General features: G+C 48.7%; 1 long non-coding RNA gene across 1 annotated transcript in view; it reads right to left on the reverse strand.

The window, feature by feature from the left end:
• The window catches only part of LOC133260199 (uncharacterized), a 53,728-nt gene extending 38,967 nt beyond the window's left edge, over positions 1-14,761 (reverse strand). Inside the window, exon 1 of the long non-coding RNA XR_009740680.1 lies at positions 14,268-14,761. This is a non-coding gene — a long non-coding RNA (uncharacterized LOC133260199). The remainder of the gene's footprint in view (positions 1-14,267) is intronic.
• Between the last annotated feature and the right edge of the window lie 258 nt (positions 14,762-15,019).

Here is a 15,019-nt window from a genome sequence, read left to right on the forward strand (position 1 = left end):
ATAGAAGAGTCAGACGTTATAAAGCGTGGGTAAGAGTGAGCTGATGAGAAAAAGCAAAGGCCCTGAGAAAGATCAAGCTATGTGCGTTCAGCCCCCAAGCAGAGTGGCTGGAGTGTGGAGGACAGGGAAGAATAGAGTGAGGCGCAGGGCTTCAGCCAGTGAATTAGGTGTGGTCTAAGTGCAGCACAAAGTCAGTGAGCAGTGTTAAGGGAAAACCTGAGTCTAATTCATAACTTAAACTGTGGTTAAATATAGACTCACACATAACACATGCTTATACTAAAATAGATACATATCCATTCACACATCCATTTCATTGAAGAGACGATTCCTTCTTGCTTGAGAAGGATAGGATCTTTCTTTGTATACTCTCTGACACACCTTTCAGTCCATATCTGTCAGACATCTTCGCTTGTCAGCATCTAGAGGTCACACATGGTCTTTTCAACAGCGTTTCTCTGTTTTCTAAACCCCTTTGCAGAGAGACATTCCTTTGTATGAAATGACCATGTGTGTATAAGTTCTATTTGCTTATTTCAGTTACTAACGACTCACCCATTCAGTTACCCAGCACTTGTTGTCTGAGCCTCCACAGTGTCTAAAGCTAGATATTCATAGGAATATGAGTGAGTGGAGGGTCCTCGCCCTTAAGAAGCAGCGTTTGGGGAAAAGTGTGCGCAGTGTATGACCATGTCCTGTCAGGTTTCATGAGGTCTGGAGGGAAGACCGCACAGAGTAACAGAGGAGCACAGGTGGGGAGGAGTCCAGTCTCGGGATGCTGGGGGACAGGGGGGCCTTGCAGAGCGGCTGGCTCCCAGGGGCCTCTGAGACGTCGGTAGGAACGTGCAGCAGACAGAGCCAGTAAGGGGAAGGCACGGGGCAGGATGCAGCCCCGCGTGTGAAAGGCATTGTCATTAACACTTGAGGAGACTTCAGTGAGGAGAAAAAAGGGACTGGCGCTGGTGGTAAGGCCCCTGGGGTCCGACTTGCTTTCTCCTCTAATCCCCGAGTCTTCACCGCTCAGTCCCTTCCCTTTTCTGTGCCTCAGTCTCTGCATCTCAAAGGAGCACTCTGGCTTTCACATCCTGTGGCCTTAAGTAAAAATACGACATAAGCAAGACAGCTGGGAGGGGGCGGGAGCAGAATCTGCTTTGATTGCTCCCCAGCTCTGAGATGCTGCCAAGTCCTTTTCCCAGCAGACAATATTGAAGCAATTAATGGAATGAAAAATACTGATCTCACAGAGGGCATCTTCGACAGACTAAGGGGAATCATCAAATAATACTGTAGTTAAAGTTTCAAAGTAGCAAGGAGGTAGTTTGGTCCCATGCCCAGTTGGTAATTTGATAATCCTCAACAGCGCCACCTAGTGGTCATCCAGCTTGGGCTTTAATGAAGGAAGGTGTCCCTGGTGGCTCAGTGGTAAAGAATTCGCCTGCAATGCAAGAGATGCCAGCAATGGAGGACCTGGGGGTTGATCTCTGAGTGGGGAGGACCCCCTGGAGAAGGGAATGGCAACCCACTCCAGTATTCTTGCCTGGAGAGTCCCATTGACAGAGGAGCCTGGCAGGCTACAGTCCATGGGGTCACAAAAGAGACACTACTTAGAGACTACACAACAGCAATGGAGGAAGCCCACCCTCTGCAGGATTTGCTCTAGGTGCCTGCTGCACCCATAACTTCGGCTGAGACCTCAGGCTGTAGCCCTGAGCTGGGGTGTTCATGATCTTTACAAAGTGACTCCCTACAGTCTGAGTCGAAGCAGCAGGGCAGACCGAGGCAGGGCCCTTCCTTGGGGACATCAAGCTCCAGCCTGGTCGAAGAATTCAAACAAGGGTGATGGAAACTGGCTGAAATGGGTTCCTTCTTTGAAGAATTTGAAATGGGGATGTAAACAGACAACTGATGGGAAGAGCAGAGGGACAGACGTTCACCATGCAGGACACCGTGTTTGCCCTTCTATTACCCAACCCACTTTGCCCCTGGGATTGGAAATGAGTTTTCAACTCTTTCCTAAGATGCAGGGGCACTTAACCAGAAAGACTACTTCTCCCCTCTTCACTGTGTTGACCAGCATAGGCCAAGAGATCCTGATTTCTCTCCCAGCCACAGGGAGTGCCTTATGAACTCAGGATTTTACAGGCAATTCTGAGAAACAGGCTTCCTATCTGTGGTTTAAAAATGCAAAACTTGGAACTTGATGACTGCCATTGTCTCCCCAGTATGAGATAAAGCCAATATGAGAAGAAAGCAGACGCGTAGAGATGAGCAGAATAAAGGAAGTTGCAGAGAAACAGAGGTGGTGCTGTTCCACTGGTCCTAAATCCACTCTCTTTTATTGTCTAGGCCAGTTTGATTTGGAATTTCTGTTACTTATTAAAACTGTATCCCCAAAACAAAAAAGAAAATGAAAACAGTGTCCTCTCTAAGACACCGAGGCAAGGTGCATATACCATCAGAATCCTGCACCCCAAGTTCCCCCTGCGTGGGGGCGTGATGATCTGGACCAGATTTTAGTGCTAACTCAGATCTTGGTTGTTTCAGTCCCAGGAACCTGCTTGTATTCCAGCTTTCAAGTTGTATCTTTCCTGATTACCTTACTTTACAACATATATTTGACTATATCTACCATCCTTGTGTGTGTGCGTGCTTAGTCGCTCAGTCATGTCCAGCTCTTTGCAACCCCATGGACGGTAACCCGCAGGCTTCTCTGTCTGTGCAGTTTCCCAGGCAAGAATACTAGCGTGGGCTGCCCTTTCCTTCTCCAGGGGATCTTCCTGACCCAGGGATTGAACCCCAGGTCTCTTGCATTGTAGGCAGATTCTTTACCATCTGAGCCACCAAGGAAGACCATCACCCATCCTTGCTGCTACTGCTAAGTCGCTTCAGTCATGTCCAACTCTGTGTGACCCCATAGACAGCAGCCCACCAGGCTCTGCCATCCCTGGGATTCTCCAGGCAAGAACACTGGAGTGGGTTGCCATTTCCTTCTCCAGTGAAAAGTGAACGTGAAGTCGCTCAGTCGCGACCTACTCATAGCGACCCCATGGACTGTATCCCACCAGGTTCCTCCATCCATGGGATTTTCTAGGCAAGAGTACTGGAATGGCTTGCCATTGCCTTCTCCGATCTCCCATCCTTACTCCTGCTTAAAACCTTTTATTTGGGTTTTCAGTGATTTGAGAATGCAGAGCCAAATCTCTCCTCTGGCCCATAGGGCCCTGTGTGGTCTGGCACAGAAGCTCACTCTTGGGTCTTCTTGACCAATGTCACCTCCTTTTCAAAGCTCAGGGCTCTGATCCACCTGCAGCAGACACCCCCTGTCCCTAAGACAGCCCCTCCCGTCTCCAGCTCCTGGTGTGTCGGATGATTCTGCCAGTGGGTGTGTTTGGGGAGCCCCATGAGTACAGACCCCGAATCTTCTTCTGCTCACCATTGCCTTCAGTCTCCAGCAAAGAAGAGGCAGGACGGAATTAATAGGTACGTGAATGAATTCCTACCACTAACAGAAAGGGTCAGTTCTTACTAAGCCGAATCTCTGCAATTAATCCCTTCCAGCAAGTCAGAACATGATATAGAACTTCTTGAACCACCAAATCAGGTGTCATGATGTCCCCAGGAGTCTCACACCATCAGAGTGGGGGGAAGGCACACCTCTTAAGTGGATACAAGCAGGATCAGCTGCTCAGTGATACCTTGAGAATTGCCAAGGCATGGAGTTACTGCTGCTGTTTCCACTGGATTGAGGAAAAGACTGCGGCTGACGCACTCCTCTTAAGTGTGTTAGTCGCTCAGTCGTGCCCGACTCTTTGTGACTCCATGGACTGCAGCTCACCAGGCTCCTCTGTCCATGAGATTTTCCAGGCAATGATACTGGAGTGGGTTGCCATTTCCTTCTCCAACACTCCTCTAGAGTCTAAGAAATATGTCTAATTGATTTCGGGGTGGTGTGGGGGTGGCTTTTATAAAATTCATCCCCAGACCCTGGAAATGTATGTGTATTTGAAGTGACAAAGTGTGCCATGCTTCCCAGGCAGTTCCTACCCCCTGCCTGGATGGATGGAGGTCGCGCTGAGCTGCAGGTTGCCTCAGTGGTACCAGCACTGAACTGTGCAGTCAGAACTGAGTTTTAACTCCAGCCTCACCACTTGGGAGCATGGATTGTCAAACTTTAAGTGTGCATTAGAAGCTGACCTGTCCTCTTCTCTCATCTTTTGTAGATGCTGACTTGGATGGCTGGCCGGCTTGGCATTTGGTTAGCAGTCTTCCCTGTGGCTCAGATGGTAAAGAATCCACTTGCAATGCAGGAGACCCGGGTTCAGTCCCTGGGTTGAGAAGACCCCCTGGAGAAGGAAATGGCAACTGACTCCATTATCTTGCCTGGAGAATCCCATGGACAGAAGAGCCTGGAGGGCTACGGTCCATGGAGTCGCAAAGAGTCGGACATGGCTGAGCGGCTAACACACACAGATACTTCCCAGATCACAGTGGAAGGCGTCCCTTCATGCGAGATTAGAGCTCAGGCTCTGGATTCAGACTAGTTTGGAGCCCTGACTCTACCCTGTGCTTGGGTTAGAGGCCTGAGCCATCATTAAACTCTCAGCTCTTTCCTGATCTATAAAGAGGGGTGGGGGTAGGGGGCATGGAATCTGCTGTAGGCCTCAACAAAAAGCAATTAGTGAGACACCCTTCAGTCCAGAGCAAGTGCTGAATATATCTGCCCCAGTGCTTTTCCCAGCGAAGTCAAAATCCAGCGCCAGGTCTTGTTACCCAGCTCAGAATTCCACATCCTACACCATGAAGAGGGGCCTGCCTGGGTGACCCACAGGAGGCAACAGCCAAAGGCGGAGAAGCCATGCACATTTCTGACATTGGAAGTCTTGCCAACCAGAGGAGAGGGCCCTGGGATCTGCTGCCCGTGCTTCTCCATGGGCTGAAGGGAGCCCCGGCGTGCATCCAGGCCCCATTCAGTGGGTTCTGTGTTTCCATGGACTGGAGGAAGCCTCAGAGGTGGGCCCAGGCCCCATTCAGTGGGTTCTGTGTCTCCATGGACTGGAGGAAGCCTCAGATGTAGGGCCAGGCCCCATTAAGGGGTCCCGTCTCTCCATGGACTGGAGGAAGCCTCAGAGGTGGGCCCAGGCCCCATTCAGTGGGTTCTGTGTTCCCATGGACTGGAGGAAGCCTCAGAGGTGGGCCCAGGCCCCATTCACGGGGTCCTGTGTCTCCATGGACTGGAGGAAGCCTCAGAGGTGGGGCCAGACCCCATTCAGTGGGTTCCAGCTGTCTTCAAGGCAAGCAGCCCAAGACCGGTTTCCTCTCCCTGAAGCTTGGTAGCCACCCCTTTGGCTTCTCAGTATAAATCAGGATGGACAATGGTATCGTTTAGCTCCCATGATGATGTCAGACGCATAAAGAGCAAGACTTTTTGTGAAATGGAGAACAGGTTCTTTGCTGAACTGAAACCTAAGCTGCTGAAGCTCAGAGACGGAAGGGATCTTAGAGAGACTTGTGCTTTCCTGAGGCCAGAGAGGGAAAGGAACTTTTCTGCACAGTGAGTTGGAGGAATGACAGGAAGAAAATGCTCATCCTGGCCCTGAGTTCAGTTATTTTCCATTATTCTACACCATTTTTGCTTGCTCCCTCGGATAAATTATACTGCAGCTCTTTGTGAGAATTAAATGTTGGGGAAAACTGCAGAAGACCTGCAGTGAGAAGACCCCAGCCACTCTGCCTGTGTGGCTTGCAGGGGGCAGCAGGGATGCTGGGAGAGTCAGGAGGGCTGGTCCCCACCCTACCTCTGCCCACCTCCCCCCACCCCCCTACTGCCACTCTGAGACTCTGGGGAAGTCACTCTGCATTTCCGCATCCTTGTCATGAGCATGGATGACATTCTGAGGCATCCATGGATTCTGAAATACCTGTGGTCCAATTCCCCCAAGTGATCAGAGATCAAGATGATTGGCTTTCTTCCAAACAGCCCATCCTGGACATAGCAGTAAACACTCGAGAGAGATTTGAGGATAAATTAACAAAGGACTGAAAGGAGCTTCAAAAAAAAAAAAAAAAAAGCTGCACCAAGTGAAAGAAGCCAGCCGCAAAGAACACATAGCGTTTGCTTCCATTTGTATGAAATGTCTAGGAAGGGAAAATCCACAGACAGAAAGTACAGCAGTGGTTGTCAGAGTGATTATGCTCAGAGAAGCATGACATCTGACAGGACTTCCACGTGTGCCATCTGACAGAAGCCGTAGAAGGATGGTGCACGGAAGGTAATCACTGGTGTTTCATCCCCATAGAACTGGGATCCAGAGATGAGAAGTGGCTTGCACGATGACCCGCACACCTCGACAGGGGCAGAAGGGCAAAGGGACCACTTGGTGCTCCTCTGAGGCTCTCCACAGCCTCTACCCACACCCTCCAGACTCAGAGCACTGATTAATGTTATTAATAAGAGCAACACATCCTGGACAGATGCAGGAGTGGTGTCTGCCCCTTCCTCGAGGGGTGCTACACCGTCTCCAATGCTGCTTACTCAGCACCCCAGAGACGCTTGACCCACCTGTCACTCTTCGCCCCCTGCCCAGCGCCTTCACCCTGCAGCCCCTCGGTTTTTCTGTTTCGGGCCCGCTGACGACCGGTGCTCTCAGCCCCCAGATGGGCCAGCTTACCCTACGATCCCCCTAGGGATATCTCCCTCCCTCGGGGACCCTTCCTGGGCTGTGTCGGGCTCTCTCTCCAGATTCTCCCCTCTCAGGATCTCTGGTCCCACCTCTGCACGTGCTTCCTGAATTTCACCTGCTGCAGGGCCCAGGCCCACGTCAAACTCGACTTCATCAGTATCTCCTCTGCTGGGCCGTCTCTCGGCCCCCGCCCTGGAGGGTGCAGAAACCTCACGTGCAGAGAAAGGGACCGGCTGTATTCCTCAGTCCCCACTCGCCCGCATCCGTACAAAATGTCCCTTCAGGCTCAGTCTCGCCTGTCTCCTCCCCCTCCTCCCCTTCTCTGTCTGCATCTCTCACCGTGTCTGGCTCCTCCTCTGCTCCTTCCTCAGTTATACCCCTTGTCTCCCCATGAGTAACTGCTGTGCATTTGCTGGCATTCCCTGGAGGTGTGGGTATCTTCGGGAAATGTGTCAAGTTGTCTTCTGCGTACGTATTTTGAATGTGTATCAACGATGTCTTGCTGAGATTTCACTCGGCACTTTTAAGACCTAGCCGTGTTACGGGGTGTTCCTCTGGTCCGCCGCTTCTGACTGCTCCGTGTCCACAGTGCGTTCGCACAGCCCGCCTGTCTGGTCTGCCATTGATGGGCGACTGGGCACCTTCTGACACTTGCTACCGCAAATGGATAGCCGGCCACGGGCCTTCTTATTTCTGCGGATTCCGCCTGCCTTTCCGCCCTGAGGGGCCGCCAGTGTCCCTTTCCCCACGCCCCCTCCCACACGCCCCATTGTACCCCCGCACCGTTGTTGTCAGGATAAAAAGTTGTACCTTGCTTTCCATTAGCATTTTTAAATTACTGAGTCTCCATGTTTTCACTAAACACATTAGTAATTTTGACTTCCCCATCTGTCAGTAGCCCTATTTATAGCCTCAGCTCATATTTGTACTCTGTTTAGTGTCTTTTATATTTTATTTTCAGGAATTTTACCTTTTATTACTGATATTAATCATGTGTCTGTTTCGGAAGTTGGGGAAAAAAATCTTTTCCTGGCCTGTCATTAATATAACTTTATTTTTTTGAATGGGGATTATTATTGTTCGTGTTTTAAGAACCATTCTTGCTCCCTTGTGGCTGGGGCTTCCTGTGGCACCTGTCCTGTCGTTCTGCATCCTAGCTGACCGCCCCAACGTGTCCTATCTCAGCTCAGCACCGCCCGCCCACCCTCCCCGATGGCTCCCTCTCCCCCGCCAGCCCACCAGCACCCCCGCCAGCCGTGCAGTCTCCTCTCCCGGCACCATCGCTGCCCCGGTTTGTTGCTCACCGGCTCTCACCTACACTGTCCACCGGGCCTCTCTCCCTACCCCGACCCCACCTCTTCCCACTCCAGGCTCCCAGCTGCTTTTGTGTAGTAGTGTTAGTGGCTCAGTTGTGTGTGACTCTTTGTGACCCTGTGGACTGTAGCCCTCCAGGCTCCTCTGTCCATGGGATTCTCCAGGCAAGAATACTGGAGTATGCGCTCCTCCAGGGGATCTTCCCGACCCAGGGATCAAGCCCTGGGTCTCCTGCATTGCAGGCAGATTCTTTACTGTCTGAGCCACCAGGGAAGCCCCCCAACTGCTTTAGTGCAACTTAAAAAAAAACCCTAAGTTTATTATTACTGCTACTGTGACTCCTAGTGCTGTGACTTCTATTGGTCTGGGGCCGACGGGACTCAGTTAAAGGCTCTAACTGGGAGGCAGCCACTGCATTGCAGCCAGATGTGGCTGAGGTGGAGTCTGTCTGGAGGCCCCCTCGCTCCTGTACCTGCTGGCTGGGGTTGGTTATCGGCCACAGCACCTGCCTGTGGGCTCCCCATGTAGCCTGGGCTTCCTCAAGGCACGGTGGCTGAGCTCCAAGAACGAATGGCTCCAGAAAGAGTTAGGAAGAAACTATTTCCTTCCACGAAAGTCACATGGGTCACTTCTGCCTCACTGTCGTGGCCCAGGCAGTCACCGAGACCCCCCTGATTTCCAGGGGAGGGGACGGACACTCCTCCTGCCTGGGGAGCCCTGGGTCACGTGGTCCAGAGAGCACATGGACTTTTGTTATGACCCATATTTGGAAACTACAAGCTGCCTCACCAGGAAGCTGGTTAACTTCTCTGAGCCTTGGCTTCCCTGTCTGTAAAATATGGACACCAGCACAGACATCACAGGAAGGCTGGCTGAGAGGTTTTGTCTCCAATGAAACCTGACTTCTGTTAGTAAATATTGAGCATCTGCTGAGTGAAAGCAGAAATGGATTGAACATGCCTGAGGTTCATGATCTTAACAAGCCCACAATCACTATTAGCTTCAAGTTCCCTGTAGAAAATGACAACATGCAATGTTCAAAGTCGGTATCTCTGTTTGGGAGTGGGCCTTTGTAAAAAAACATTAGAGCAGGAAATTGCCTGCCTGTGTACTTCTCCCCAAGCCACCACTGCTCCCCGTCTTCCCTATTTTCACCCTTGTTCTGAGCTGTTTTCAACCAGATCTGGGCGTATTTCCAGCAATGAACACCCTTAACTGTTTTGTCTTCAAATATTTCATTTTGGAAGAAGTCCATGTTTAATTAAATAAACAGCTTGGTCTGGGGTAAGGAAAAGACAGAATATTCCCATTTTCACTACAAGAAGTCTTATGTCTCTCTCTTCATTTTATCTGATTATGCCTCTCAAATTCACAAATTTCCATCCATTAATGTCACTATACAACATGTACAAATTTTATTAAATACAAGGCTTAATTTTTTTATCCTCTTCCCCTTTCCCCTTTGGTAACCATAAGTGTGTTTTCTATGCCTCTGTGTCTATTTCTGTTTATATATATAAGTTCATTTATATCACTAGGGGGTTGAAAAGAGTTGGACATGACTTAGCAACTGAATAAGAATAACAAATCATTTTCTTTAGATTCCATATGTAAATGAGATCACATGATATTTGTCTTCCTCTATCTGACGTACTAAGTGAAGTAAATCACTTACTTAGTACGTGACTTATTAGTGTGATAAGCTCCAAGCCCATTCATGTTGCGGCAAATGGCATTAGTTCATTCTTTTTAATGGCCGAGTAATATTCCAATGAATATATATGCACCACTCTTCTTTACCCATTCATCTGTCGATGGACATCTAGATTGCTTCTATGTCTTGGCTATTGTAATTCCTGCTGCTATAAACAGTATGCAGTGTGGAGTTCGAGGGAGTATGGACTTTGGGGTCAGACAGACAGAAGTGCAGTTTACAGGGATGGAATTTACGTCTTGGCTTTAGACACATCACCTTGCCCACTGGGTCTCATTTTTCTTATCTGGGGTGATTAGTTAGTTATTTTTAGTGCCTAAAATATCAAAATCTATTCCATGAAATACCAGCTCCATGATGCTAATAGATATTCCACATATAAACGGATACGTTATCAAACATGGCTCATCATTTCTAAGAAGAAACTATTTTACATTTTATGATTCCTAAAGGGATCTTTCTAGTGACTATTCTAAATCTCCAAGGAAGTACCAGAATATTCAGTTTTTCAATACATCTCTGACACACGGGAAGCATTTTCCACAGAAAACCCTAGTGTTGTACAAACACGCCTGGTGCAATGATGGTGTAAGACAGAATACACATTCCAAAATGCTACCTACTATTATTATTACTACTGCTATTATTGCTAATATAACTATTATTCAGTTATTAATTATTACTTAGCAGCAACAATAATAATGCAAGAGGCCCAAATCTGAAGAAATTCAAGTTACAGTTCAAAATTCCGAGTTTTCCAAACAAAATTTTGCATGTTGGATTTTCCTTGGTGCATCTCCTCTGAATTCTACTGGTTATAGAATAGACAACTTGAACACAGACAAATCCCTCTTCCCCTTGCTAATTAGCAAGTTGGATTGTTGAGATGGGACTGCTCCATCACCGCAGAGATGATGCCATTGCTTTTAATTAACCATACAGGGACTTGAATCGATTCAAAAAGAAAGAAAAGTTCTGAACATGCCCACTCACCTGGGTTAAGGACCAAAGAAGTCAAAGAAATAACAGCTGTGGGCATGTGTTTCCTATTGAGCTCCTTACATGACAACAAATTTATACATACAATCCATGGGGTTGCAATGAGTCAGACACGACTGAGCTCCATCACCACCACCATGACTTTGAATATTTATAACTGTCTGTGTTTTCATAACGTGGGGCTAATAAGAGCATAGTCAGAGAAAGCGGTACACTCACATAATTCTGAAGTGCCAGCTTTTTGTCCAGTGCCTTCCTGGATTATGCTATTAATTCCTTGGAAAGTGTGAATCACAGTAGTTTCTAGGTGATGAGTGATTTTCCATTATTCATGAATGCATTCTTGTATATAAACAACAGCCTCTGTGTTGCCAGCATCTGTTTTATTCACTGAGACAGAGGCCCCCACCCCCTGCACTCTGGCTCTAGCCCTCCAGCCTCCCTAGGTCTCCAGGATGAATGGAAAACCAGAAAGCACCCAGGCCTTGGGGTCTTTATTGCCTCTGGGTTCTTATCTAGACTCTTCCCCGTGTGGGAGTCTGGGCAAGATTCACCATCATTCCTCTTCTCTTTCCTAAGATGAGCTAGATGCCTTCCGAGTCCAAGACTGCATGACTCCATGGCTTCGGGTTAAGGGAAAAATGAAACCCTTGGGTTGGAGGGAGAAAACAGGAATATTACTCTGTCACTGGCCCTAGCTATCTTTTATAACTACTCAGCAGACATTTACTGAGCACTTAGTTACTAGGCCGTGGGTTGGACACTGGAGAAATAGAGCTCATGATCAAATTGCAGAGAAAAACACGCGCCCATAAAATAAGGCGGTGTGTGGTATTCAGTCCTGATGTGGACATGCTACCAAAGAGATTACAAAAGGCAGGGTGGTTGCAGCAGGCCTCACAGAAGTCACTGCTCTGAAGCAGAGTTCTGAAGGTTGAATGTGTGTTTGGCAGTTGAGTAAGGATGGGAACTCTGAGTAGAGAGAACAGCACGTGGAAAAGTGCTGTGAGACTCAATATAGAAAAGGAAATACACACACACACACATATAGTAACTGTATATAGTAAATCAATCTACAGGCAATCCAGAAAGCCAACTCAAGGGCTTCCCAGGTAACTCAGTGGTAAAGAATCCGCCTGCAATGCAGAAGATACGGGTTCAGTCCCTGGGTTGGGGAAGATCCCCTGCAGAAGGAAATGGCAACCGGCTCTGGTATTCTTGCCTAGGAAATCCCATGGACAGAGGAGCCTGGCAGGCTATAGTCCATGGGGTCACAAAAGAGTCAGACACAACTGAGCAACAACAACAACAAAAAAGGAAACCAACCCATGACCCACAGTAGGTCCAACTACTATCTTTAGCAACCAACTCAGGAAGCCAAACAATAACCCCTATAACAATCAGCCCCACATGGCCAGGTCTTGTTTAATAACTGACAGCTTCCCTCATTTTTGCCCCCTTTTCCAGCTTAGGGCCCAATGGAATAAAACAATGGTCACCCCTAAACTGTCACAGAGGAGGCCCCACTGGAGGGAGGTAGTCCACTTCCAGCTTCTCCAGGCCAACAGCCTCCAATCAGGGGACATCTGAACTTTTGTGTTTCCTCCACTACAAAGCTTTCCAACTCCTCTGTGTTGATTCCCTGCCAAATGTAAGAGATGGTGGTTGACTCCCCTGCTAGAGCAAGTTCAAAGTAAATAGCCTTTGCTTATTTTCATTTGGGAAATCTTCTTTTAATGTCACAGCACAGAAGCATGAAACCATATGTTTTGTGTAAAGAACTGAAAATGTGTGTTTACTGTAGGTGGTTTTGTGTGTGTGTTTCTGTGAATGTTAATATGCATTGGTTGAGGGGAGGATGATGGCAGATGGGTTTGGAAAGCAGGCAAGATCAAAGCCACTTAGACTTTTGTATAATGTATTAGTTAACCATTGCGGTAGAATAATATTACCACAACGTCAGGTGCTTCAAGCAATACACATGTACTCTCTTCATTCATGTGAGTCAGGAGTCCAGGCACCCTTGACTTCAACCAAGGTCTCCTTTGGGACTGGATTGAGGCTGGTCTGGGGAAGGTTCTGCTCCTGGCCCACGTGGCTGCTGGCAGCATGCAGTTTCTTGTGGAATGTTAGTCTGAGGACCTCAGTTTCTTCCTAGTTATTGGCTGGAGGTCACTGGAGGAGGCAAGGTAATGGTCCCCCAAAGATGTCCATGACTTCATAACCAAAATCTTGAATATATGCCCTTACATGGACAAAGAGACTTTGCACATGTGATGATAGCCAAGGACCCTGAGATGGAGGTGGGGGTGTTATCCTGGAGTACCCAGGTAGACCCAGTTTCATCACATGGATCTTTAGTACCAGGGAACATCTCCTAGTTATAGCCAGAGAGAATCGTGAGAACACAAAAGAGACGAGACTGTGGCTGGACTTGAAGATGGGGGAAGAGGGTCATGAGCCGAGGAGAGCAGGTACCTCCAGGATCTGGAAAAGGCAAAGGACAGATTCTCCCCCAGAACCCCTGGGAGGAACCCAGCTCCTGATCTGTGCACTACACAAAGGTCCCCCCAGCCTGAGCCTGTGGCCACTGAAATCCTGCCTGTGCTCTGCCTATGCTCTGCTCACCAAGCAACACCTTGTTAAGGGGTGTCCACCCATCTGTCTAGTCTGTCCAGCTGAAGATGGTGACACTTCCTGAATATCTCTAGAAGGAGCATGCCTGTGTACTTTGCCCACAGGTACCAGACAGCAAGTCCTCTGTTTTCACAAATGCCTCCACAAAGTTACTGCTACCCACTCCCTGGGAACAAAGCTTAGAAATAAATGATATTTTGCTCTTAAGTCCAAGGGATCTAGGCTCTAATTTTAGAGCCCAAGCTCACTCCTGCTTCACGCCGTTGAGCCCCTGTGCTTCCCCAGATGGTCATGCTCCCTCCCTGCTGAGTCTATTCCTGTTTCCTCTTCCCCAGCTGTCTACTGAAGCACCAAACTAGCCACTCAGCTGTGACCTCAGAGCTGAGAACCAGGCAGGCAGCCCCTGGCCTCAGGCAGGCCTTGCGCTTTCCTGCTGAACCCAAACATTTCACAGAATATCCACATTAGACAAGGCCACTCTGCCCATGATGGATCTAGACAAACAAGATTGTTGGGCAATCATGAATAAGAACTTTGTCAAAACCACAAAAATGTGCACATGTCCCCCATCCTGGTTATCAGAGCAACTGCTGCTTTTTTTGAGAATCACAACTGAAGCTGTCACTCTCCTGGCCCCTGAGAGCTGAAAGAGCCTTGCCTCGATTTATCTCTGTTTGTTTCAAAAGCACTGGGGATTTGACAGAGATGTTTGCAGCTGGACTTTAAGAGGTATGTGGTGGTCAACTGCCCTGAACTGACTCTGACTTGACCAAAGGAAGAAGCCTGCACAGAAGAGATCTGGAGGTGTCTGAAAGCACCCAGAACAGAGCTTTCCCCACCTCTTCCCACCCTGTGTCACCGCAAAGCCCACGAACAATTCCAGGGAATAAAAACTTAGTCTTGGTGATAAAATAAAGTCTAACCTTTTCTTTTCCTTTGTGCTTGGTCAGTTGCACTGGCTCACAGGGGGCCACGTGCAGAGGCCTTGCACCGAGTGCTTTAGTCCAGAGTTCCTGATGAAAGATGGCTGCACCCACACTTCAGCTCTCCGGCCGTGTGCAGGATGCTGTGCAAGACACCACGTTAACCAAGATGGCGGCGGCGGCGGGCCGTGTGCAGAGGTGCCGCACACGACAACCAGGCCAAGATGGCGGCGGCGGCGGCGGGCCGTGTGCAGAGGTGCCGCACACGACAACCAGGCCAAGATGGCAGCAGTGATGGGTCGTGTGCAGAGACGCCACACCTGGGCCTGCAATCTGGAACATCAGGATTCTACTCACCCTCCAGGGCCCAATTCAAATGGCACCTCCTCCACGGAGTCTTCTCTGGAATTCGCCTTAAGAAGGAGTCACTTCTTCCTCTGTATTTCCTGAAGAAGAAAGCTAATCCTTATGGGAAAATAAAGACATGGAAATGAATGAAGACCAGCTCCCTGGTATGGAGACACTTCTAAAAGCTCACCTTGATCTTGCCCTTCTGTTCCCTCTCTTGCCACAGGTATAATAATAAAAATGCAAAAATACCATTTTGTTTTGGGGGTTTGCCCCTTCAGGAAGCAGCTGGTAAACAGTAAACCTCATTACACAACACACATTCCAATTAGAAGCTCAAGGCCCAGGAATGGAAGGATGGGTCAGCCCCCTGCCATTGTGAACAAGAATATCTCTACTTACTC

The sequence above is a fragment of the Bos javanicus genome, chromosome 14 (assembly GCF_032452875.1).
Source record: "Bos javanicus breed banteng chromosome 14, ARS-OSU_banteng_1.0, whole genome shotgun sequence".
NCBI lineage: Eukaryota > Metazoa > Chordata > Mammalia > Artiodactyla > Bovidae > Bos > Bos javanicus.